The following is a 25,948-nucleotide window of genomic DNA, read 5'->3' as shown; positions in this document are numbered from 1 at the left end:
ACAAAATACTGCTGCATTGTATGGATATCCAATTTCATTTATTCCTCGGTAAGTTGATGGACATTTGGGTTATTTCTATTTGGCTATTATGATTAATGCTGCTATAAATAGCCATATACTAATTTTTGTGTGGCCATATATATTCAGTTTTCTTGGGTGTGTACCTAAGTTCATTAACTCTTTTAAATAAAAATGATAAATGCTTTAACATTTTTTTCATATGAATATAATAGAAACAGAAGGACTAAATTCTTTTCATTGTAGGAGGAGAAAGGGGGTGATCCCTTCCTCCCCATCATAAGGGTCATGGCCGACATCCCTGTAATAGAAGACAGGTTAACAACAGAAAAGCATAACAAATTAGTTTGATCATAGTTTTATGTGACATGAAGAATGAAGACCGAGAGATACAGAGAAAACTGTTTTTTATGCTTAGGTTCAGTGAGTTAGAGACAGCCGTGTAGAAATGTGACTGGACAAAAAGGGTATGATCTAATGCTAGTAGACTGAGTGGGGAAACCCAGCAAGGCCTGGCCGTTCAGATTCTTCTTGGCTTTTCTGTGGAGCATTTCTTCCTGCTGGGAATAGGGGAAGGACCCCTCTAGACTGAGGATCTTGATTTCTTTATGGCCAGCTGTTAAGCAGAAAGGTGGGGGAAGGTTAAGAGTAATATTTTTAGGGCTTATGGCTGGCTTGCAGAAAAAAGGGTTCTGGTTTTTATGACCTGACTTGGAGAAAAGAGATTCTAGTTTCTGTGGCTTGATTGGGGGAGGATGAGGGGTGAGAGACAGGATGGAAAGAGGTCAGAGAGAAACTTTGCTTCTGAAGCCTTGATTTTGGGGTATCGTTTCTTGGGCCCCAGCGTCACCTTCACAGCAATAAAAAATAATTAGCTCTTGCCATGGACTTGGCAATTCCGAAGGGACTAAAGCAAGATGGTTGTTGCCAACTTTTGCTGCTTCCTTATTACCTCAAGTTTTTCCAGATGAAAATCTCTGATGGCTGATCTCAAGGTATCACAGGCAACAGCTAAGAAACACATTTTTATTGGCATAAGCTTCTACAGTAGAATATGGTATCATTTAAGCAAATAAAAATGAACAGCCTAGTGATAGTTGGCAAACTAAGAGAGCAAACTGCGGAGTGCTTTTTGAAGGATAATTGTGCCTTTCAACTTTTACATACAAACCTGATTGAAATGTGGTGGTTTTATGGTGTGAACAGGGCAACAGAAGGTACTATTCTGGAGGTTTGAGGGAGGAGAGAGGTCAAGAGCAATGCTGACACTTAAATTTCAAAAAGTTTTATTTTTTTTGCTTGTCTTTTTAGTATTTCTCCCAAACATTTATTTTGAAAAATTTCAAATATGCAGAGAAGTTGAAAAATTAGTACAAAGAATACTCACACTTATCAGTTAACATTTTGCCAGATTTTCTGTATCTCTCTGTATATGCTTTTTAAAAATTAACCCTTTGAAAATAAGTTACAGACATCATAAAGCTTTTCCCCTAAAACTTTAAGCATGTATTCACTGCCTAAGAGAAAGGACTATTCTAGCTGACTAGAATACCATTATCATCCCTAAGAAAATTAGCATTAATTCAATATCACCTATCATATGATCCATTTTTTTCTGTCTCAAATATCCTTTTTCTGTATTTTTAAATCATCCAATCCAAGGTTTACTTGTTGCAGTTGACTAAGTTGTTGTACTGAATACTTGACTGACATGTGGTCATGAAAATGACTCTGAAAGAGCTTATATAAAGCAGTTATTTCTACAGATAATGAGAACATTGTCTGGATAACATGCTCTTACATGTGGAATTAATTTTTGCTTGTCATACATTAATAATTGTCTTTGTGTTGCTATAAAGGAATACATGAGGCTGGGTAGTTTATAAAGAAGAGAGATTTATTTGGCTCATGGTTCCAAGACTGTCAAGGAGCATGGCACCAGTACCTCCTTCTGATGGTGGCTTAGGAAGCTTCCATTCGTGGTGGATGGCAGACGAGCCAGCCTGTGCAGAGATTGCGTGGTGAGAGGGGAAGTGGCGAGAGAGGTGCCAGGCTCTTCAACCGGCAGCTCTCTGGGGAACTAAAAGTGAGAACTCACTCATTATCACAGGGAGGGCACCAAGCCATTCACGAGGGACCTGCCTCCATGACCTAAACACCTCCCACCAGGCCACATTTCCAACATTGGGGATCACATTTCAACATGAGACTTGGAGGGGACAAATATCCACAGTATATCACTAATAATGACACATTTTCTTGTAATTTAGATCTATAAGAAGTTGTACATTTGATAAGCATTCACTGTGCGCTAGGCCTCAAGGCTCTGACAGCTTAGGAAAGGGAGACACACCTGTGAACAGCAAACCAGAGCATCAGAGCAGTGCTGTGACGATAAAGCAAGGACAGAGGTAGGTAAGCATGTGGTAAGAAGGAAAGCTTCCCAAAGGAGATGGATCCCTGAAACACTACTCAGACTCATTTCTTGAAAAACAAATAATTAGTAGTCAGCAAGGCAATTGAAGTAGAGGTGCATATTTACCAAGGCAGAGGGGCCTAAAATAGCATGATATTTTCTGGAAACTTGACATATTATAATACATGGAATTTTTAATATAGGCATGGAAAGTTGGAAGGGTAACTGGGAAAAAAAGTAGGTGGTATGTGTAGGGCCTATTGTGCTATTATTCTGCAAGCACAAAGGAACCAGAAAAGGTTCTGAGTTGGGGAAGGAAGATAATAAGGTTTGCTTAATGGAGAGTTGGTTATAGCAACTGAAAGGGACTTTGGTTGCAGGCCAGAGACCAGTTGCTGCTGATGATCCTGCAGACAGGTGGTGGTCTTGACTACCACCTGTCTGCAGTCAAGGTGAGGGCCTTGACTAAGCAAAACGATGGCAGAGGGCATAGGAAAAAAAGGGTGTGTTTGAGAGCAGCTGAGGGGAAATAAATGAGAAAATCTCGTTGGATGAAGACTTATTTGATGTAGCTGGGAACTTTCCGAATGACTCCCAGATTTCTCACCTGCGTAGCTGGGTGGGCAGTGGTGCCAAGACAGGAGTACAGGGGGAAAAAAATTGGAATGTTGGAGGGGTGGACACGGAAGAAAATGAAAATGATTCGGCTTTGGAATTGTTGGGTTGGAGAGCCCAGTGAGCTATCTAGGTAAAGCAGCGGTGAGACCAGGGCCGTGGATGAGATTGCCTACAGAGGGCTTCTAGAGTGAAATAAAGACTGAATGGAGAGGAACATCATCGCATAGCACAGCACGTAGCACTTGGGCAGAAAAAGAGGATCCCGTCCCTGATGGGGATTGAGGAGAAGTGGTTAGGGAAGGAGAAGAACAGGGGAGAAGTGCTGGAGCCCAGGGGGAAGGGAGTGCTCTTCCCCCTGGGGAGATTGTTACCTTTTGCAATTAAACTAAATCCCAGAGTGCTTTCAACTTTATAGCCTTGAGCCTTAAGCAAACACAGTTCTCTTTTACATACAAATAAAATATGAAGTAAGTTTTCCAAATAAAAAAGTTAAAATCATATTCCATATCACTAAAAACTGGAGTGAGAGCTAATCAAATACTCATGCATCATTTTTTATTTTCTTGAAGAAATTCTTTTACCACTTAGTTGAGACTTTGTGGTAAAGAATGAAATTACAGGCTCTGAAATCAGACTGCTCCGCCACTTATTATATTGCCTTGGAAAAGCTTCCTCATCTATAAAATTGTGTTAATTTGTACCTGCTTATGTTGTGAACATTTATGTATATGAGATAAATACCTAACATGGTACTAGACATGTATTAGCTGTTCAGTAAGTGTTCCCTTCTCTTTTTAAAAACTGATCATCCTTACTATAAAGTAAAAAAGCTCCTTAATGTGTTTAAGATTAGATTCTTCGATGAGTAGAGCATTGCCGGTTTGGAATTTCTGGTGACTCCTGGCCCACCTCTGGTTCACAGTACCCCAATTATAAAACTTTAGGAGAGCGCACACACACCCGTAGAGAAATGCATCTCACGTTGACTCTCGCCTACATAGATACAGAGCCAAAAATAAAAACTCCTGCACACATGCACACCTAGATGATCTTACAACCAGAAAAGACATAACAAAAACATGTATCTCCTTAGAAACAGGTGCCCATATTTTAGTAATCACACAGCACATTACATATATTCTCACACTCAAAAGTGATGACATACGGTTTGAATAAGGAAAGAGGGTAGAGTTGAGTACATTGTCAGCCTAAAGAAAGGAACTGAGGCAAAATTAGAAAGTTTATTTGGGCCCAGGTTGAGGACTGCAGCCCGGGACACACTGCCTAGCTGCCTCGGGGAGTGCTCCCCTCAGCCTCTGTTACAAGCAGGTTTTTAAAGGCAAAAGGGGACAGGGAATGGGTTGATACAAAGTTATTTGACAGGAATTCTCTTTGATTTACAGAAATAACGTTGATTAGTGATTGGCTGTCTGTTGTTGAACTAGAAGGTATGAGTTATGGTGTCCCCCATGTGGCATTTATGGCTACTTGGTATCAATGTAGAGCCCACAAATCATTTAGCTCAAGGCAGGGGAGCCAGAGGTGACTGCTGTCACATGCTGTCACCTATCAGTGCCTCTCTGGGCCTGATGAAAGGGGGCTGGAATTCCTCCGATAAATATCTCTTTTCTTTCTTAGAATAGAATTGTTTTTTCCGGTAATTGTCCCTTGTGATGTTCCATGCTTAGCAAATTGCCTCAGGTAATTGCATAACCTCTCTCTAGAAATTAAGACTGTTTTTTGGTTTTTGTTCTGGTAGCGTTTTACTACATCATTTGCCTGTGTGCATACTGCTTAGCTTTAAAATGGAAATGAGAATAAAATTAAGGAAAATCTCAAATTTTATAACTCTTGCAGACATGTTAAAACCAACTTGCTCATTCACCTGGCATGACTTATAATACATATGTAATAAAATATTGCTTATTTGGAGAGTGGGTATACTGTTAAAAAAAATTAAACTCCATTTTTTTGTGTTTACATCAAGTAATATATGTGTTTGTTTTTTCCTTACTTACATATGTAATCACAAAGTTGATACTATTTCTTGGTGTTTGTTAAGATTCTATTGCCTCAGGCAGGTTAGCCTGACTTATTTTATCATGCCTGAATCTCCTTAATACAAATGAGAAATGGATTAATACCACAAGGCAAATGTGACCTAGTGTTTGCTTATTATTTTGGAGACAACTTCATTGAGTCAATGAATATTTCTCAAGTCTTAATTATGCTAGGATTTTTAAAGTAGTACCATTTGCTTTTTAAATAAATTGAGATGTTTAGATACAATAAAATGAACAGGTCTTAATTACTCAGTTGAATGAAGAATTTTGATAATTGTATGCACTCATGAAATCATCATGCAAAAGAAGCTATGGGACATTTCTATCACTCCAGAAAGTTCTCATGGGACACCATTTACTTTTTAAATTAAAACCCACCAAATTGTGTATTTTCTTTTCTTTTCTTCCTTCCTTTTTTTTTTTTTTTAATACTGTCATCCAGGCTGGAGTGCAGTGGCATGATCATAGCTCACTGTAGCCTTAAATTCCTGGGCTCAATTGATCTTCCCACCTCAAGCCTCCTGAGTAGCTGGGACTACAGGCACACCACCACACTCAGGTAATTTATAAATTTTTTGTAGAAACCAGGTCTCACTCTGTTGCCCAGGCTGGTCTCCAATTCCTGGCCTCAAGTGATCCTCCCAACTTGGCCTCCCAAAGCACTGGGATTACATGCCGACTATGCCCAACCAAATTGTATAATTTACAGGGGTGAATTTTATGGGTTGTGAATTATATTGCCAAAAGAAAAGAGAGAAGGATTCTTTTTTTTTTTAATTTTTAATTATTTTTTTTTGGGGGGGTCTTCTGGTGAGGACCGGAAAACCTGCTAGACAAACTCTAAAAGAGCTATAACACTGAGAGAGAAGAATCCACCCCACATTTACTTGCCATCTCATTTCCAGAAATAACAGAGGCTGGCATAATTTTTTTTACATTATACTATATAAAAGTACATGAAGTACCCACCTCCGTATCACTGTTATCAGTTGATTTACTTTTTTTCCTAAAACAGGAAATTGGAAGTTGCTGAACATTGTACAAAACACACCACGGCCAGCTTGGCCAGGGCTTGTAATGCAGTCTACCCCTGCAGGTATGACAAACAGGATTCCCTGGGCCTGGGGAGCAGCACTAGTGTCTAAGTAATGCAAATTTATCACCCACAGAGCAAGGGCTCGGGCAGGGTCCACAGTAACCACAGCAACAAGATGATCCCTGCAATAAACCCTCTCCAGAGCAAGGCTGTAACCAAGTGAGGCAGGAGAGGTTACAGCTGGCTGCACAGCTAGACTATTAGCATACTCTTCACCAACTCCTCTTCCACCAGTATGTGTCAGAGCTAACCCAGAGAGCAGGGAGGCCTCCATGTCACCAAACCAAAGCCTCCCAAACCACACTGGGAATCTGGCTAATTCTTTCCCTGGAACAGTGATTCTCAAACTATAGCTGTGTATCAGAATCTCCTGGAAGGCATGTTAAAATGGGGATTACTGGGCCCCAAAACTCCAAAATTTCTGCTTCTAGTCTGGGCTGGGACCCATGTATCTGGGTTTCTAACAAGTTCCCCAGTGAGGCTGATGTTGCTGATCCAGGGACCACACTCTGAGAACTACTGTGCTAAAGCTGTCTACTCTTTACAACATTTGGTACTGAGCTGGGAAGTCTCACCCAGTCAGTAATATCCTCGAGCAGTCACGAACTGTGAGACATATTCATGCTATCTGGACAGCAGGGTCAGGCCAGGTACGGAAGACCCAAGGGTGGGAATGCTTCTCCCACCTGGGCTGTCCTGGCTGCCTGTTCCGATACACTAACCCCAGCACCCTCACCTGAGGAGTGGTGGATTTATCAGGTGTGTAGATAGACACATGTGCATTCGTGAACACTGCCCTGCATAGCAGAGATGACACTACTGACCAGCCATGTCAGGACAGTCTGGTGGTGCTTCTGCCAGTGACAATTAAGTCTCACAGTAATACAGCTTTACAGTTGACTCAGCGGGCCAGGAGCAAGCAGTCAGGTTGGCATCTGGATCTGGGCACTGCCAGGCAAGAGCTGTGTGGCCTGGGCAAGTTTCCTCACTTCTCAGAGCCTTGTCTCAGGGGCAAACTTGTGGAGTAGGTCAGTATTTAGGTCAGGCAGCTTTAACTGAGATACTTTTGGCCTGTATTTTTTCCCTCATTGCTCTTCTTCCCTCTGATGATAAGCTGGGCGTGTTCCTGGCTCGAGGGCGAGGGCTGAAGTTTTGAGGACAGTCCTACTCCAAGTGCAGTTGGTGGACAGGCAGCATCAGCGTTACCTGCGAAGGATGCGAATTCTGGGACAGCAGCCCACACCGACTGAATCTCGGTCTCTGGGGTTGAGGCCCAGGAATCTGTGTTTTAACACATAACCTCCTCAGGTTATTGCGTGTGGCCAAAGACTGAGAAGCTCTGGCCTAGAACCAAGAAGTTTCAGTGTAGGGGCTTCACAAGCCATAGCTGAGCGCACAGTCTGAAAGCCAGTCCCCATGTGTTAGGAGAGGAAGGGCTTTTCTTTGGAGAGCAGAGCTTGGGAAACCGAGCGCAGAGTTCCTGTTACAAATCATGGCGTCAGGAAGGATCTGTGCTGATGCCATAGCCATCTCTACACCTAAAGGAAGAGCGGTTGGATCAGCAGCGGGGCAAGGAGGACCAGATGGGGACAGGTTAGATCTCGGAGGACTTGCAGTCTTCAGTTCCCTCTCGAGGACCCTACCGGGCCCTGGCGTGGAAAGGTTCATGACGTGGGTCAGACTCTCCCCCAAGAGCTTGAATTAAGAGACAGTTGAGAGTCCAGTCAGAGGCATGAATCTGAGGAGAAAAGAAAGGGCTGAGAGGCCGTCACATGTCACCTGGCACCCCAATTCGTGGAGGGGCCAGAGACAGAAAGGGAGCCAGAGAAGGGAGAGCTGAGCAGAAAGCCAGGGAGCAGCGCAGGTGAGACAGCACACGCCCAGGGCAGTGGGATCAGAGCCCTGGAAAGGAGCGAGGGCAGCCTCTGGGGCAGGGCACTGGTGGGAACAGAGTCCTCACCCTTGTCCTGTAGCCCATGTGCCTTATCTGGCTGGTCCTGAGGGTCATGCCAGGCCTACCTATGGCTGTGCCCTGTGCTGACCCTGGAGAAGGTTCTGTCTGGGTTTGTCTCTGGCAGACCTTTGGCTATAGAGGAGCTGGCACAGAGTAGGCTTCCCCTCAGGGCCCATGGCCGAGGGAGGGGCCTGGGAGGCACGTGGCTTTGCTGCCCCGCCATCTTGGGCCACCTGGGTGTGTCCCTGTGGTTCCTGGAGAGTTGAGTCATTCCTGCCCTCATCACCCAAAACAGATGCCCATGGTGAGGTCAGTTTCAGCTGAAGCTGCTTTGCGTAATAAACAGAAAATCTCCTTCCTCTTGACAGTAATACTTACACCTGAAACCTTTTTGAACTTGGCACCAGGGACAGGGCAGTCAGGAGATGTGGGTTTTCCTCTTGTTCTGCAGGACCTTGGGGAAATCACTCAACCAGCTAATGTGTGTCAGGCACTCACTGCACGAGGCACCTTGGAGCCCCCACCACAGCCCTTGAGGCAGGGGCATCCTTTCCCCAGCTTTTCAGATGCTAAGAGGTGGGTGCTCTGCACTCCTGGAATCAGCAAAGCTGGGATTTCTGCCCGCTTCTCCAGTTGAGTCATGAGCCGTCTGACCCACTTGACTGCAGGAGGCCATGGCTTAGGCTGGCCACACCTGCTCTAATCTTGGGGCTAGGATGTGCCCTGTGGCTTCATCCCACCCTGACCACAGGGGAAACAGCTTCACCTACCCCTGCAGCTTCCTTTACAGGGAGAACGGGGAAGACAGCAGAGCAGCCAGAGCGGAGGCGGGGATCTCACCACCAGCCTGTACATTTTGTAAGGGCAGAGACCCTGTTTTCTCTACCCTTACTAGGGTATAACTGGCCCCCAATACTAGAGTACATGGCACATGGTAGGTGCTCCTCAAATGTTTTCTAATTAAACCCAGTGACAAATCCTTTTGCAAGATTCATACCATAACTGATCTCTGGCATACTTCATCATGAGCTTTTTAAGTACTCATTCAACAGATGTTTAAATGACACACCAGGTGATAGTGATCCAATGGTGAGCAAGAATAGCTCCTCATGGGGCTCTGGGCTTGTGGTATGATGAGGCGACCAAGGGAAAGGGGCACAGGACTGCAGACATAGGCACGAGGCCTGCCTGGGGTTCAGGGAAGGCGTCCCTGAGGGAGGAGTTTGCACATCAATCCCCCAGCCCCCGTTATGGAAGGTTCCAGAGGGAGCTCCTTTTCTCATAGGTAAGTGGATCCTCTATTCACTCACTGATGGGAATTACATAAAAGTCAGTTCAAAGTATTTTGAGGGCACACTGTACACCTCATTCAGTTATCAAAAACAAATAAAAATATGAAACCTACTATGACTAAGCTATAGGGAAATGGGTACAAATTACATATTGCAAGGAGCACTGGAAGTTCAGCTTCTCTGGAGGACAACCTGGCAATATGCATGCAGAGCTTCAGACATTCTACCCTAGGCAACCCACTTTGGGGACCATTGCAAAAGAAAATATGGTGGTATTTATAATAAAAATTTTAAAAAAGGGAAACAGCCAACATGCGAATAAAAAGGGAACACTGTTATATATTAGTATACGAAAGACAGTAATGTATACATGGGACGCAGCAGGCACTGATGCGTTATAGCTCCGTACGTGCGGTCCTGACGTTCACGAAATCACCTCCTCGGATGCTCACAACACTTCTGCGAGGAGCAGGAGTCTCCGGGCACCCAGCTAATGAGGGCAAGCATCCCACGCGCCCCCTGCCCCTGTCCCACGGGGCTCCAGGCTCTCCGTGCTCCTGAGAAGGCCCTGGGGCACAGGCAGGCTGCCCAGGGGGCGAGGGAGCTGAGGTCACCGCCTGCTTTCCACACTTGTTCCTGAGTCACTGCCTGGGCCAGAGAAGGGGAAACCCAGCCTCTGCCGGCTGCGGCCACACGGCCTGGCTCTGCGGGCTCCGGGGGGTCGTCACTGTTCCGAGGGCAGCAGGCTGACAGTGCAGCCAGAGCCTCTCCCCACGCCGCCGCCCCTGCCTTCGCCCACCCAGGGTCCTCACGTCGCTGTCTTCCCCGTGACCCGCAGATCGGGGCTCCTGCGCGCTGAGAGCGGGCTGCTTCCGTTCTGGACAGCCCGCGCCCCCTCGCATGGAAACCCCGGAATTTCCTCAGAAAGGCGTCTTTGGCAACTCCGGGCCACAGGAAGTTCACCACCGGTGGGACGCGGGGAGGATGCGAGGGAGGAAGCGCAGCCCCGCGCAGGCTGCCTGGGGCCCCTCCCGGGGGGACGGGAGAGCTCTGCGTCTCCACAGACTGGACCCGAAGTATCCGGAGCGGCAGCGTCTGGGCTGCAGGTGGGTCTCACCTCACACACTTTGCAAAGACCCCTCCACCCCCGGCCCCCGCATTTAGAGCCACAGTTCTCAGCCCTGGCGGCGCGTTAGAGCCCCCGGTGCCCAGGCTGCACCCTGGACCCATCACAGCAGAGTCTCTGGGGTGGGGCCTGGGGGCATCTGTACCTTTGACTGCCTTCCAGGTGTTCGCAGTATTGCAGTGTTTTAATCAGTGGTTAGGACCACTATTTAAAAAAATAAAATTCTTATGCCAGATCTTTCTGTAGTTTGGGATGTGTTCCCCTCCTTTTCTGTCTATGGAAATCCTGCTTGTCCTTCAAGGCACATCTCAGCTACCTCCTCTTCAGGGAAGCCCTCCCTGACCTCCTGTTTCCCACCTACCATGGATTCTGTTAGGTATTGTGCTTGGGCACATGGGGTCTGGGACTGCCTGGGTTCAAATCCTGCCTCGGCTGATTACTTCTTGTGCCAGGGCCAAGTCTCTCCACTTCTGAAAGCCTCAGTGTCCTCGTCTGTACTATCAGAACAATAAAAGTGCCTGCTTTATAGGGTTAATGTACAATTAAATGCAATAATCTGCTTTTAACAGTAGGGGTCAGTAAATTCTAGCCAGTTTCCTTGACTTGTCTGTACCTTCAAAATGTAAACTCCCTGAGGGCAGAGCCTGTGTCTGCCCCAGTTTTGTGTTCCAGGCACTCTGTCTACACAGTGCTTTACACACAGCACTCATTGAATAAATGAGTTGGAAGGGAATTCTTGTGTAACATTAAGACTTGCTTCCTAATTTAGCTCTGAAATAAATCCACACTCTATATGTTGATTTGTGCTGCATTTTTTTTTCTTTGTTGAGTGTCTTCTATGTGCTGGGCCCTAAGAATTTAAAGAAAAAGGCTCAATCACTGTTATTGAGGAGTTGAGAGTCTGGTGGAGGACGCAGATTCATGACCTCGTTATTGTCTTTATTATGCTGTGACATTGGTATGGAAGTACTATGGGCACACCCAGGAGGAGGAGGAGGAACGGGAGGGAGGAGGGACACATTAGCGCAGAGGGTACAATCAGAAGGAGCTTGCCAGGTGGAAAAGCAGGGAAAGGCATTTGAGGCTGGGGGAACAGCACCTGAAAAGCCAGAGAGGCCCAGAGGGCTTGGTGCAATCTAAGGATGGTGTGAGATGGCAGGAGAGAGCACAGCGGGGTGCAGAGTGGTGAGGATGGAACAGACAGGCAGAGCATGGCCAGAATGGCAGAGGCTTGAGGGCTGGACTAAGAGCTTGGGACTGTATCCTGCCAGCCAGGGAGGGTCCAACATGTTTGTGAACTGAGAAGGTAAACAGAGCACACCTGGCTGGTTTTCTTCTTTAAGGAGATCCTGGTGGCCACTCCTCACCAGGGCCCTAACTCAGAGTCCCTGCCTGGCAGAGGCCCGTCAGGTTGGGTCAAGCTTCATCCCCACCTCTGGGTCAGTAGGGCAGATGACCAAGAGTGGGTGTGGAGGAGGATGTAGGTTGGGTGGCATGATCCTGTGAGTTTCATTCCTTGGAGGTGTAACTTTCAGACCCAAACAAACTGCAAAAGTTGGGGCAGCCCATGAAAAACAGGCAGGGCAGCAGGTTTAGCTGAAGGGGCCCCGGGTTGGCTGACAGGCAGGAGACCTACCTTTTCGTTTGTTTGTTTTAAATCATGACTCTGCCATTACCTGCTGCCGACACCATGGATACTTAATCCCCCGACACCATGGATACTTAATCCCCCGACACCATGGATACTTAATCCCCCACTCCGGACCTCAGTTTCACCTTCTGTAAATGACGGGGGTGGACTAGGTGATCTTTCAACTCTGTAATTCCAAGGAAGGAGGAAGTTCAGGGAGCATCGTGGGTTTTAAAGATAAGCTGCCAAGGGTGGGGACTCCTAGACAGAACAAAGTCTCTTCTAGAAGGAACAGCAGCCTTTTCAGAGTGGGTGGGTAAGAGGCTTGTCTTCCTGTCTGGCCTCTGCTGCTCCTAGGCCTGGCCTCAGCCTCAGGGCACCGGCAGATACGGGGGAGGAGGGGGCAGTGGAGCTCCTCCCCTGATTCAGGAGAGAGAAGAGACACCTCAGCGAGGCTGCCCAGTGCTGGGATGTGGTGGCCCCAGGCCCCTTGGGGGTCCCCTCCGATCCCAGCTGCTGTTCTTCTCCCCAGCAACATGTAGCCCACAGGAGCCAAGTCCAGGGGCAGACCCTGGGCTTCTTCGAGAAGGGTGGTGGGGGACAGTGGGAGGTGCGACTCTCCCCGCAAGTGGGCCGTGGGGCCGTGCACTCTTTGCATCTCTGGCGCCTCGCACAGTGCCCCACGTACTAACGGCTCAGTTAGTGTTTAATGGATGCAATTCGGATTGGAAGTTGTATATACAACTTTGTTTCCAAAAGGTGGGAGATAAATTACTATTTAGTAAATGCAATGTCATAAACATCTTTCAAGACATGGCGCACATGAAATAAAAAGTCATTTTAGTTTGTGAAGCCATGTTCAGAGGCCTGGGATGCAGGTTGGGGCAGGAGGAGGGATGTGGGAAGCGCAGGTGTGGAGCAGGCAGGGGGCCACCGGGCTTCAAGGGTCACTGGACAAAGGAAGCCCTGTAGGTTTGGCAGCTGGTGCTTGGAGCTGCCTCTCTTTGAGAGACCAGAGCCCGTGGGGAGGGGTGGATTTGGAGAAGAGGTGATGAGTCTGAGAGATTGGGGGACATCCAGGTTGATGGATAAATTAGAAGATGCTGGAAGCCTTAGGTGTGAGCAAGAAGACACAGACATGGAGACAATGTTTAAGGGGGGGGGCAGAGGAGCAAGTGGCTAGGGAGCTCTGAGATGCACCACCGGGAGTGCCCACGTCGGGACTGGGAGTCCTGTGACCCCTCCACTGTCCCTGGTACCCGAGGGTGGTGGCCAGGGCAGAGAGAGGTCCCAGCACTCCAGTGAAAGCCCAGCTCCACGGGGTTCCACTTCTGCCCTGTTCCGGCTCACCTCCCTTTTGTGGTCACAAGGATGCAAAGTTCTGTGGTTTTCCCTTCTGAGCGTTCACAGGGCCAGCTTCCCAGACTGCTACACTCTCCTCAACTCCTCACCGAACTTTCTTCATTGCTGCAGACTAACCTTGTTACCCTTCTCATACCCCGGCCTTCCTCCCACTAATCCCCCCAGATCAGTCCTGCCACCCAACAGGTGAGCCAGGCTCTTCCCGGCTGTGGCCCAGTAGTTTCCTGGTTTCCTGGGTGTGGTACCGCCTCTCCCTCCCGCTTGCTCCCTGCTGAAGGTGGCATGACAAGAGATGTGCAGTTACACAGGGAATATTTCATTTCCACCCTCCAGACACAATGGGCATGAATAGCCTCAAGAGCATCTATAATTGCAAAATTGTAGTAAAATAATTAGGAAGTGATAAGTTTTGAGTATTTATTGCTTTTTAAAATATGACTTATTTTCTCATACATTGTTATAATTTTATTTTAAAAATAATGATGGTTTAACAACTGGTTTGCAAAATTCCTGAAAATTCAACAATTAGCTCTTGGAAACAGTACAACCTGGCTCCAACAAACCACAATTTGCCACTTGGGCCAGGAGAAAAGGGAGAGACTCCAAACCCCAAACTCGAGGGGGCCCATTCACACAGATATGCCCCGTCTCCTGGCATCCATCTCTCACCCCCTCTCCCCACCCAGATGTTGGCCACCATCAGTCTGGGGACCAGGTTATGGGCAGCAAGCCTCAGAATCCCTGTACGGTAGCACCCAGGAGGGGCAGAGCCTGGCCCTGGGCACCCTCCCACCCAGCAGCCATGCCCTTTCCTGGCCTGGACCTGTAGGCCCCGTGCTGCCCAGGCCTCAGCCCCGGACACTTACCCTGGCAGCTCTAGAACAAAGAAGTTTTTGTGGTGCAATGTCCTTACCCTTGAAGGTGTGAAATCCTGTGAGGGCTGGAATTTCCACATTGCTCAGACAGTGGGCTTCCCCAACATGCCCAGTGAAGTAAACAGAAGAGAACCAAAGAGTCCAGCTCCTCCTTCTGAGCCTCTCCTTGTGTCCCTGGTCTGAATGGAGATGGGACAGAAGAGAGCTTTGGGGGTGCGACTCAGCCTAGAGCCACTTCTGAGCAGTGAGAATGAACAGCAAGGCTGAGTTCATTCAACAAATTCTAAATGTGCCTGTCTTTGTGCTGGGCCTTGGAGACATCAGAGGTGGTGACCCATGTCAGTGAAAACCTTGTCTTGGCTACCCCAGGAAATGAGTAGAATCTCTGGCCTGATGATCCTGTGTTCCCGCTGATGAACCGGTCACTGATTCCAGAAGCTGTTGAAGCCTGGAGAAAAGGGGTCACCTTCTTATGCCCCAAATATGCTCTGGGCCCTGCTTTATGTCCCTCATAAACACAAGCCAACCCAGCCCACGAGGCCCCCTCCCACGCTCCCTGCTGGAGGAGCCTCCTCTACTTGGGGTCTTCCTTTGAGTATGGTTAGGACGTTGTCATTCATTCATTCATTCATGAGGGCCAGGGAGTGAGGGTGCTGAGAGGAGGAAGGAAGATGGAAGGTTTGTTCGAGAACACGTGGGAGGCCAGCTGGACCGGAGTTTCCATTCCGAGTGGAGGCAGGAGAGTGCACGGACCAGAGAGAGAACCAGAGGCAGGCAGGCTGTTGGGCATACACAAAGCCTCGGGAGTCAACTGTTCTCACTTTACAAACAAACACCCTTTCCATTTTCCATCAGAGCAAGTGGGGCTGGTTTCCCACGGGATTTCCAAGGTACACTGAGTCAGTTTTGAGCAATCACAAAATGTAATTAATGAAAGCAGGAAACTAAAATGAAATGAAAACTGAAAAGAGGAATAAGGGAGAGGAGGTGGAAAAATACTTAGACCCCCCTGACCACACCCCTGTTCTACTCTCTTTTCAGACCCTGTGCTAGTGGGTGCCTTTTGTAAACAGTGACAGTGTCCCGGTGCCATGCACGGTAGTTATTCCCTTTATTAATCTGCCTGCAGGTGACTCTCAGAAGGCGTTTCCATGGATTCTACTTGGTCCTCACCTGTCTCAGGGCAGCCTCGTCCCAGCTTCCTGCCTTGGGGTAAGACCTTTCTATCCCTTTGAGTAGTCACTTTTCCCATAAAGATGAATATGTTGTTCCCACCCAGAGGCCCAGCTCTAGCTATGTTCCCTCTATTTATAATGCTTGAAAGTTTAATCTCTCTTTAGCATTGTTTACTTGCAAAATATTTTGGGAGGTTTACCTTAAATTCAGGCACTGCCAGTGGAAGGCTCAGGCGCGAGGATAGGGCGCCATCTACTGGTAGATTTTTGAATATGACAAAATTGAGTTTGCCTTGAGACTTTTGTTTACACAGGTGAACATTAGCTGATTTAATAGTTATAGGTGGAAACGTGCAGCAACACATGCAACTGATAAATTATTTGTGTCAGAATCTATAAATAACTCTTACAAGTTAATATAATAATTAATAGAAAAATTAGCAAGAGATTTAAAGGGGCAATTTGTAAAACAGGATATCCAAATGGACAATGAATTTATGAAATATGTTCAACTTTTCATTCTTTGAGACTTTTCCCACTAGGGGGTGTGCCTCCCTCTCCTTACCCTGAGAATTCTTGCCCTATGCAAACATTTTGTTTTGACATTTTTTTTCTTCCCTTGAATTATTCCCGTGGGGAAAATTTCCACGACCAGAATAATTTGGTCAAAGGGCACAGCTATTTTAATGCCCTATTTTATAAACTTTGCCGATTGTGCTCTGGAAAGACTGTACCAGCTGATAGCAATCCAAGAATGCACCAAAGGGCATTCCTCAAAGCCTTCCAAGGGAGGAGACGAGATGGAGGAAAGCCCAGGAATCCTGTACACTCTATACTCTGTTTACTGAAAGCCTGTATATGCTGGAAAATAAATCTCCCAGGTAATTCAGATTTTGCCCACTAGGGGCGTACCTTCACTAGTTCTTTTAAATTTGCACCAGGGACATGCAAATTATTAATAAAATCAGAATGACATACCAACACATACCCTCCATAAGGGTTAAAATGAAAAGACTGACAATGCTAAGTCTGCAAGTGTAGGGCAGTGGCTACTCCCATACCCTGCTGGAGGGAGTGTAAATTGGTTTGACTGTGAAAAATTGTTTGGCATTATCTAAAAAAAGTTAAAACATAGGCATATTCTGTGACATAGCAACTTGACTCCTAGGTATATAAGCAACAAAAATGTGTGCACATGTACACTAAGAGTCATACAGAATTGTTTATAGCAGCATTATTGGTAGTAGCCAATAATGAACTAGAAACAATTCAAATGTTCGTGAATAATAGGCTGGATTTATAAATTGTAGTAGGCCAGGTGTGGTGGCTCATGCCTGTAATCCTAGTGCTTTGGGAGACCAAGGCAGGAGGATTAATTGTGGCCAGGAGTTCAAGACCAGCCTGGGCAAGATAGAGAGATAGTGAGACCCCATCTCTAAATAAAGTTTTTTTTTTTTTTTTTTTTTTAACTCCCTCTGACTTAAAGGAGGCATCTAAAAATTTTTTAAAAATTAGCTGAGCGTGGTGGTGTGTGCCTGTACCCCTAGCTACTTGGGAGGCTGGGTCAGGAGAATCCCTTCAGCCCAGGAGCTCAAGATGACAATAAGCTATGATCAGGGCACTGTACTCCACTCTAGGTGACAGAGTAAGACTATGTCTCAAAAAAAAATTGTAGTAGATTGATGCAATGGAATATGTAACAGCAAAACAAACACACAAACAAAAAACTACAGCTACACAGCAACAATATGAATGAATATTACAAACAGAATGTTGAGCAAACGAAGTGAGGCATAAAATAATGCATACTGTATGATGATTTTACAGAGGTCAAAACAAGGCAAAAATTTTTTGGGCTAGACATCGGAATAATGGTGATTTTAGGAGGCAGAGATTGGGAATACATCTACAATAAATTTTAAAAATACATTTAACAGTTTAGTTATAAAGTTAAAAAAATAACAAGTTAAAAGTGGAAGGATAGAGTGGGATTTCTAGCCAGGAGAATACAGGTAAGAGCGCAGGAAGAAATCAGAAACTCAGGAAAGAAGAGCAGGTGTAGGCTAAAACAAAAACAAAAACAGAACAAACTCTAGGTAATGCAGATTCTCCCCACTAGGGGGTGTGCCTCCCTCTCCTTACCCTGAGAATTCTTGCCCTATGCAAACATTTTGTTTTGACTTATTTTTTCCCCCTTGAATTATTCCCGTGGGGAAAATTTCCACGACCAGAATAAATTTGGTCAAAGGGCACAGCTATTTTAATGCCCTGTTTTATAAACTTTGCCGATTGTCCTCTGGAAAGACTGTACCAGCTGATAGCAATCCAAGAATGCACCAAAGGACATTCCTCAAAGCCTTCCAAAGGCAGACTTTTAAAACGGTGGGTTCTAAGAGTTTGTTGATTTAACATTTGCAAAACAGTACCTAGGTGGCTTAATTTACATTTCTTTACCTGTGAAGCTCATCATTTTTCTTTGAAATGCTGCACAATAACACTGCCTGGTCAAGATGGCTTTGCCTATTTGTTCAGTGAGGACTGTTCTCTTTATGGATCTATATTTAGTGTTTTTTTTTTTTTTTTTTTTTTTGAGACAGAGTCTCCCTCTGTCGCCCTGCCTAGAGTTTAGTCTCAGTCATCATAGCTCACTGCAACCGCCAACTTCCTGGGCTCAAGTGATCCTTTTGCCCCAGCTTGCCAAATAGCTAGGATTACAGGTGCCAGCAAGAGGCACACGCGTGAGAGCAAAGGGTGTAAAGGCACTGGGCACACTGTTTCTATGGATCCATCTGGCTGCCAGGATGGCTAGCCTGGGGGTTGGGGGGGGGGGAAGAGTGCTTGAGGGAGAAAACTGGTAGTTACTGAGTACTTGCCATGTGCCAGTCACATTGTACAGTACCGAGCAGGCCACTGTGCAAATCTGGAAACTGAGGTAGCTTGCCTAAGTTAGCACAGAGGCTGATCCAGATCAAACCAGGTCACAGCTGCTGCCCCTGCCCTAAACTCCCAGTTGGCATCCACCACCCATCTTTGCATACTATCTTTCTTGCCTGTGATTCTTTTGCTCATAATTAGTTGCTTTCATAGTTCAGATTAGCAGAAGAGCAATGGCTCTACTTTCCAAAACTTGGGGACACATGAGTACATAAGGATACTCGTAAAAGTACCAAGTGTGGGCTTGTGCTACAGATCTCCCTTCATGGGTCTCTTTCTGGTGGCTGTGAAAATAGCCACAGTGGCAACTGTGGAGGCAGATGGCTTCACGACAACTCATGACAGCTTGTGTTTGACAGAAGTGGTCTCACTTCTTCTGCTTCTGCTTCCCTAGGAACTTTCTCGTCAGCAACGTCCGAGCTTCCACAGGCTGAGCCGGAGCATGGGAAGAAAGGACAGGGCTCTGGAGGACTATAACGTGTAAGGAGCAGGAGGAGGGGCGGGAGCCAGAAGAAGTGGTCAGAGACGTGAGAGGAGAGCCAGGCACAGAACCAAGGAGGTGAGTCTCCAGGAGGCATTGGCAGACCCAGTGGGAACTCAGCTGAACAAAAGCTGGTGGAAGTTCTGCAAGTCCTGCCATGGAAGATCGCTGAGATTAGATTCTCGGGTGAACAGAACAAAGCATCTGAGCAGGCAGTGTGTGTGCTGTGCTTCTTTCTGTGTGTGGGGGAGATGAAGGGAGGCATGGAGGAGGGAAACTCTGGAGGAAGACACCCAAGAAGCTAATACAAGTGGCTAACTTATTGGGGAACAGACAGTGAGGACAGTGTGAGCAGGAGAATGAGATGTCTATGGTCCATCTTTTTATATTGCTTTGATTTTTGAATTATAGGAAGGTTTTATGTATGGAAAATAAAGAAAAAATTTAAAATCTAGTAACTTAAAGGGTTGAGACATGCCCAGTGGCTTTATTGCTTAGAAGAACACTGGTGTTCTTGGGAGATATTTTGGTCAAGTGAAGGCAATGAAATCCATAGTATAGTAAATGTGTGGGTGAAAGGGATTTTGCCTGGGAAGGAGGGCAGTAGCCAGAGGCAGACTCAGGGTCCAGATGACCTAGGTTGTTGTTCTAGCATGGGAGAAATCAGAGGAGGGAAGGTTGAAGATGGAGGAGGATGGCTGATGGAGCACAGAGGGGTAGGGCCAAGAACCCAAGCAGCCTGTGAGCCCCTGTGTGGGGCTAACTGTGGTGTGGCCCAAGGCCTGCATACGTGTGAGGTCACAGGGATTTTTAGAACAGGTATGCTTCGTGGAGGGCTATGCAGATGGCTTCTGAGGCCCTTGCAACTCTGACTTTCGGTGATTCTAGAGCAGCACTGTTCAACAGAACTGTCTATAATGTTAATGTTAATCTTCTATATCTACACTGAGCATGATGGTAGCCACAAGCCACATTTGGCTATTGGGTGCTTGAAATGTGGCTAGCATAATTTAGGATCTTAATTTTTAAATTTATTGACTATTTTTTATTCTTGTTTTTAATTGAGATATAATTGATGTAATTGATATAATATCCTGCAAATATTTAAAGGGTACAATTTGATAAGTTTTGGCATATGTATACATCTGTGAAACTTCACCACAATCAAGACCAGTAAACATATCCATGACCCCCAAAAGTTTCCTTCTGGACCTTTGTAATCCCTCCCTCCTGCCCTGCCCTGCTCCCCCATCCCCAGACCACCACTGACCTGCTTTCAATCATGATGGATTCGTTTGCATTTTTTAGAATATTATATATACATGGAATCATGCCGTACTCTATTTTGTCTGGTGCTTTTGCTCAACATACTTATTTTGAGATTCACCCATGTTGTTCTATGTATCAATAATTCACTCCCTTCCGTTGCTCAGTATTATTCCATTTTATGGATATACCACAATTTGTTTATCCATTCATCTGTGGATGAATATTTGTTTTTCCCCCAGTTTTCAGCCATTGCAAATAAAGCTGCTATGAGCATCATTATACAAGTCTTTGTGTAAAAATATGTTTTTTTTTCCCCCTTGGGTAAATACCTAAGAATGGAATGGCTGGATAATATAATAGAATTTAATTTTGATTAATTTTAACTTACACATACATGGTCAAATGTGGCTAGTGGCTACCATATTGGACAGCACAGTTCTAGCATATATTCATTACTCCAGTGATGCCCTAGGGAGAGACTTTCTTTCTTTCTTTTTTTTTTTTTTTGAGATAGAGTCTCACTCTGTTGCCCGGGCTAGAGTGCCGTGGCATCAGCCTAGCTCACAGCAACCTCAAACTCCTGAGCTCAAATGATCTGCCTGCCTCAGCCTCCCAGAGAGCTTGGATTACAGGCATGAGCCACCATGCCCGGTGGGGAGAGATTTTCATTCCTCCAAAATCTAAATTTATTCAGTCATCATTCATTGAGTAGAGATTTATTGAGGCCCATTTTATGCCATGCATTGTGTTAGACAGTAAGGATGGGATGGGGCAAACAGGACATCAACTCTGTCCTCAAGGTGTTGACTCATTTTGGTTGGGCTGTGTGTATATTCAACATTGAGGTCCACTGGGAAATGGGAGAAAGAATCCAATGTGGTTATAAACTGGACTAGTTCAAGTCTGTTTAGGTTGTTGAGATGGCCCCAGGAGGGGTTTGGGGTTGGGTGAGGGATCGAGGCTCTCCCTTTCCTACTGAGGTAACCTGTAGAGGTAAGTGCCAGGTACAGGGATGGGGGTGATGGTTTGGAGGGTGGGGTGTAGTTGTTGGTGAACTCAGCATTTCAGGTGTGTGTGGGGGGCATTTACTGTGAAAGGGAGGGGGAGGACGAGGACATGTGGTGCTAGTATTAGCTGTGCCTGTCCTGGGGACGTGTGGGGGAACACAGGGGAGGTTCAGGTCATGGGAACGTGTAGCAATCTGAGCCCTGATTCTGTCACTTTGACATGATGTAGACACGTCTCTAGTTAGGTTTCTCTCCAGAGAAAAACTATTTTTAGGCCATGATTTAGTGGGTGTGGATGTATTGAACCAGGAGGCTTCCTAAGAATTTTTAGGTTCTTCTGTTTGTGACTGATCAGATTCTGCTCCTGGACACATTCTCCAAAGCAACCCCCACCATAGCCTTTCGGTGGAAGGACGAGGGAAGGGGCTGTGCTGGGATGTCATTCCCGAGCTGATGGCATGTTCTGTGCTGGGACGGTTATGGGTGACTCACTTGTGAAGTTGACCCTGCATCCTCCTTGTATATTTGTCTGTGACTTTGAAGCTGCAGTTTCTCAATCACAGAATGAGTGGAGGAAAGAGATAATTTATTGAATATCAAGCACTATGTGAGATATTTTATGCACATTATTTTAGTTAATCCTTAAAGCAATCTTGTGAGGTTCGGGGTGTTATTCTCATACAGATGAAGAAAAGGGGCGTAGAGAGGTTTATACCCTTACCAAGATCACACAGCTAGTAACTTCACAGAGCTGAAACGGAACCTGCTGCAGGCCGGATCAAACCCTCCCCTTTCCATTGCACTTTGCTGTCTCTCCTTGGTGTCTCACCAACTAAGCGTACAAGAGAAAAGGCAGTAGAGCATAGCCCCTTCAGGGTTATTTGGGAAAAATGTCAGAAAGTGTCTGGCAGTTCTAGGATAGATGGGGACAGAGTTAAGATGGGGACATGGACACCCAGTTGGGAAGTTACTGATAAATAAGGCACGTTTCCTGCTGTGCCCTTCCTCCCTCACAGCCCTCCCCAGGCTAAGAGTGGGGATGCTGGAGCCAGACTGTCTGGGTTGGAATCCCAGCTCTGTTACTTATTAGTGAACCTTGGAGAAGATACTTAACCTTTCCCTGCCTCAGTTTCCTCATCTGTACAACAGGGTAATAATAACTCATAGGGACTCATAGGGCTATTTGGTAGGGTTCACTAATACCCAAAAAACTTTTATAACAGAGCCTGGAGTGTACAGTGCTAAACACTTGATCAGTGATGATTATTATTACCATACAGACATCCAGACTGAGGCCCAGCAAAAGAGTAACTTGTCCAATGAGACACACTTAGCAAAGCGGGAACTAGAATCAGTTCTTCTATCTTTTAATCCAATGTATTTGTATATACTTGGTTAAATGTGTGACAGTAAGAATAAAGATGGTAACGATTATTCTTTGAGACAGGGTTTTGCTCTGTCTACCAGGCTGGAGTGCAGTGGCATGATCATAGCTCACTATAGCCTCGAACTCCTGGGCTTAAGTGATTCTCCAGCCTCAGCCTCCTGAGTAGCTAGGACTGCAGGTGCGTGCGCCACCATGCCTGGCTAGTTTTTTAAATTTTTGCAGAGACAAGGTCTTACTATGTTGCCCAAGCTGGTCTCAAACTCCTGGCCTCAAGCGATCCTATCACCTTGCTCTCCCAAAGTGCTAGGATTTCAAGCATGGGTCACCAGGCCTGGCCTATTGATTTTAAAATCCATTAATAATTTCAAAGTAGGGTGAGCTGTTCCTTAATTTCATGCTGCAAGAAGTCACCTTATTAATTCATCTTTTAAAAAGAGAGTCTACTATGAAAACAAAGAAGTTGTCATCAGCAAGGCTAGAATTGTCAGGAGCCAGCTTAGTGCTACTGCTGGGCTCAGAGAAATATCACGTTCTATAGGTGATAAAAGCTGCTGGCCATTAACATTAATTTAGTTGTAATTAATTATATAATTGTCTGAGGTGTTTCAGAAAAGTATCTAATTTTTGTTGCAATCTTAAACAGATAAAATAACCATAAAGACCTGCCTAGCTATGGTGTAACTATACACACTCTAAGTGTAAAAACCCAATTCTTTGTAATTGGGAGATGGCCAATCTGGAATGTTTTTATAGAAGAGCAGTTTTATGATAGGGTTTCAGTTACATTATAGGAAAGAGATTAGTGCATTGACAGTAGGGGTTCTTAGGGCTCTTTCAAAATTTTCTGTGCAGAAATAGATACTTAATGAATGTGTGGTTTCCAACCGTGGGAACATCCATCCAGCCCTCTTGTGTCTCCCACACTGGAGATTCAAAGAGAAGACCCAGGTACTGCCCACAAGGGGCTTGTGGTAATGAGGCAGTGGTGGCTGTCTGTGGTGACCAAATGGTGGAGCACAGAGGGGAGCTTCTAGTTCACACAGGGAGAGTAGGAAAGCTTTCTTGGAGATGATGCTTTTGGAGTAGCATCTTTAAGGGGCAGTTGGTTTTAGTGAGTTAAAGAAGTTGGGGGAAAGATCTTCCAGGTAAAGGAGGCGGCAAAGGAGCAGAGGATAAAGTGTGTCTTGTTTTGGGTGCTGCAAGACAGGCAATGTAGAAAAAAGTAACAGGTAGTGCATTTGTGAAAAAGTTAACTCATAGTAATAGCTGACATTTGAGTTTTGTATGTTCCTAACTAATTTCACCTCCATAAAAATCACATTAGGTAGGGACACTTATTATCCCTATTTTCAGATGGAGAAACTAAAGCACAGAGAAGTCAGTGACATTCCCAAAATCGTACTGCTAGGGAGGGAGATCCAGGATGGAAGCCCAGGCAGCCTGCTTCTCTGTGATCTCAAAAGGAAAGCATCTAAGCATTCGGTTTGGAGCTACCTCGTAACTAACCCATATGTCAACTGGAACTTACCCACTCCCCAACCAGGATGAATCAGTTTTAACCCTTAACCCTGTGACTTGTGGGAAGTTCAATGCCTTCCTGGATATTTCTGTGAATTACCAGAGGCTTAATGCTTTTGTTTTGTTTGCTGTGGGTTCACATTCTTTATGCATTTCTGAGCTGTTTGTCTCCACGCTCTCCTGGTAAGGGCTGCTTCTCTTTGATTTAGCCTCCCTCCCCTTTCCCCAAACCATATATGCATTGATTTAAGATGGGGAGGACTGCTATGACCAGCGGGTAACATGGAGCTACCCCTGCCCCTCACAAACAAGACCAGGTGTGAACGGGGAAGTGCAGTGTCCCAGCAGCAAAGGAGTGGCTGGTCAAGAGGAGCCCAGCCTCTGTGGCTTGGATTCCAGCCCTGCCAAGTCATGGCTGTGAGGGCTGAGGAGAGACGAAGGGATGGTAAGAGGAACATAAAAGGACCTGATTCGGTATTGTTCTGGTAACCCAAAAAACAAGAACTCAAGAAACACTAAACTTTTGGGTACTTTTTTTGCCAAACGTGTGTCCAAGTGCTCCTAAACTATTATACTAACATTACTTTTATACATGTTATCTAAAACTTGATTGTAATTTTAACTACATTAGTCTACACTGAATCCTTCTTGTATTACATATTACTAGTTATAACTGTATTTAAGTGTTGTCTGTGACCTTCTATTACTGTGTTACAACTCTACCTGTATGACTTTGGGCAAGTCACTTGGTGAGGATTATAGTGTTCCTCACAGTACCAACACGAAGATTAAACATAAAATGCACAGCAGCATCTGGAATGCAGTAAAGGCTCAGTAAGTGTTAGCAATTATTTGTTTCCCTGGTTAACCAAAGCTGACTGTAGTTTAGTATGGCTGACACATGGGAGACAAGACAGTGTGGTGGAGAGAAGGTGGAACTCTGTGGTGGCCCAGTAAGCAATGACCAGAGCAGGGCTTTGTATGTTATTATGAAGAGGATGGACTTTATCCTACTGGTCATGGTTTCTGAAGCCCTCCCTGATGGGAGACAAGTGTGATCTTCTATCTGTAGGGGTAAGGGTAAGGCCCAAGATGCCCTCCAAAAACATAATGTTGTCTTATTTCTTGTTTAACTTAAAAAATTCCATAGCAATTTTGTGTTGTATTCCATAGCATGTTCAGTGGCTTTCAAAGATCAATCCTTGGTTGAATGATTATAAAATGATGGCATTTGGAAATATTCTCAATCCATTAGAAAGACACCATTTCCAACCAATTGCATCAACTTTTTGAGATATCGCTATTTCAAAATCATGGCACCTTAAAGATGAGAAGTGCTTCTAGAACCAAATATACATCAATGACTAATACACTAAATTATATAACTTTGTCTTAGGGGTTTTAAAAATATCCTGGACTTTGGAAAATATTCTTACATAAAGAAGCAAAGAGAGGATGGAATAGGCTTGTGTTCTGACAACACTTAAACTTCAGTCAAGCTACAAACTGATTAAGAGCCTGTTGGACCAGGATTTTCCCTACAGCCTTCGCAGTTGAGTATGATAGATAAGTGAATGGAAGCCCAGGAAACACTTCTTACCTTCACCCCAGTCCTTATTCATCCCCTGACTGAGGTCAAACATTCACGGTGATCACTGTTCAAAGGCAAATATCCCTGTAACGGTTAAAACTGTTAGCAGGTTTCCTCTGGAAAGGAAGTGGGGTCA

General features: G+C 45.5%; 1 non-coding gene across 1 annotated transcript; it reads right to left on the bottom strand.

Moving 5' to 3' along the window:
* Nucleotides 1-5,913: 5,913 nt before the first annotated feature.
* LOC138381115 (U7 small nuclear RNA) lies at nucleotides 5,914-5,975 on the bottom strand. The gene has a single exon (XR_011233051.1). It is a non-coding gene; the product is annotated as a U7 small nuclear RNA (small nuclear RNA).
* Between the last annotated feature and the right edge of the window lie 19,973 nt (nucleotides 5,976-25,948).

Source organism: Eulemur rufifrons, chromosome 2 (genome assembly GCF_041146395.1).
Source record: "Eulemur rufifrons isolate Redbay chromosome 2, OSU_ERuf_1, whole genome shotgun sequence".
NCBI classification, from domain to species: Eukaryota; Metazoa; Chordata; class Mammalia; order Primates; family Lemuridae; genus Eulemur; species Eulemur rufifrons.
The sequence above is the reverse complement of the archived record's forward strand: the minus strand, read 5'-3'. Positions and strand labels throughout refer to the sequence as shown.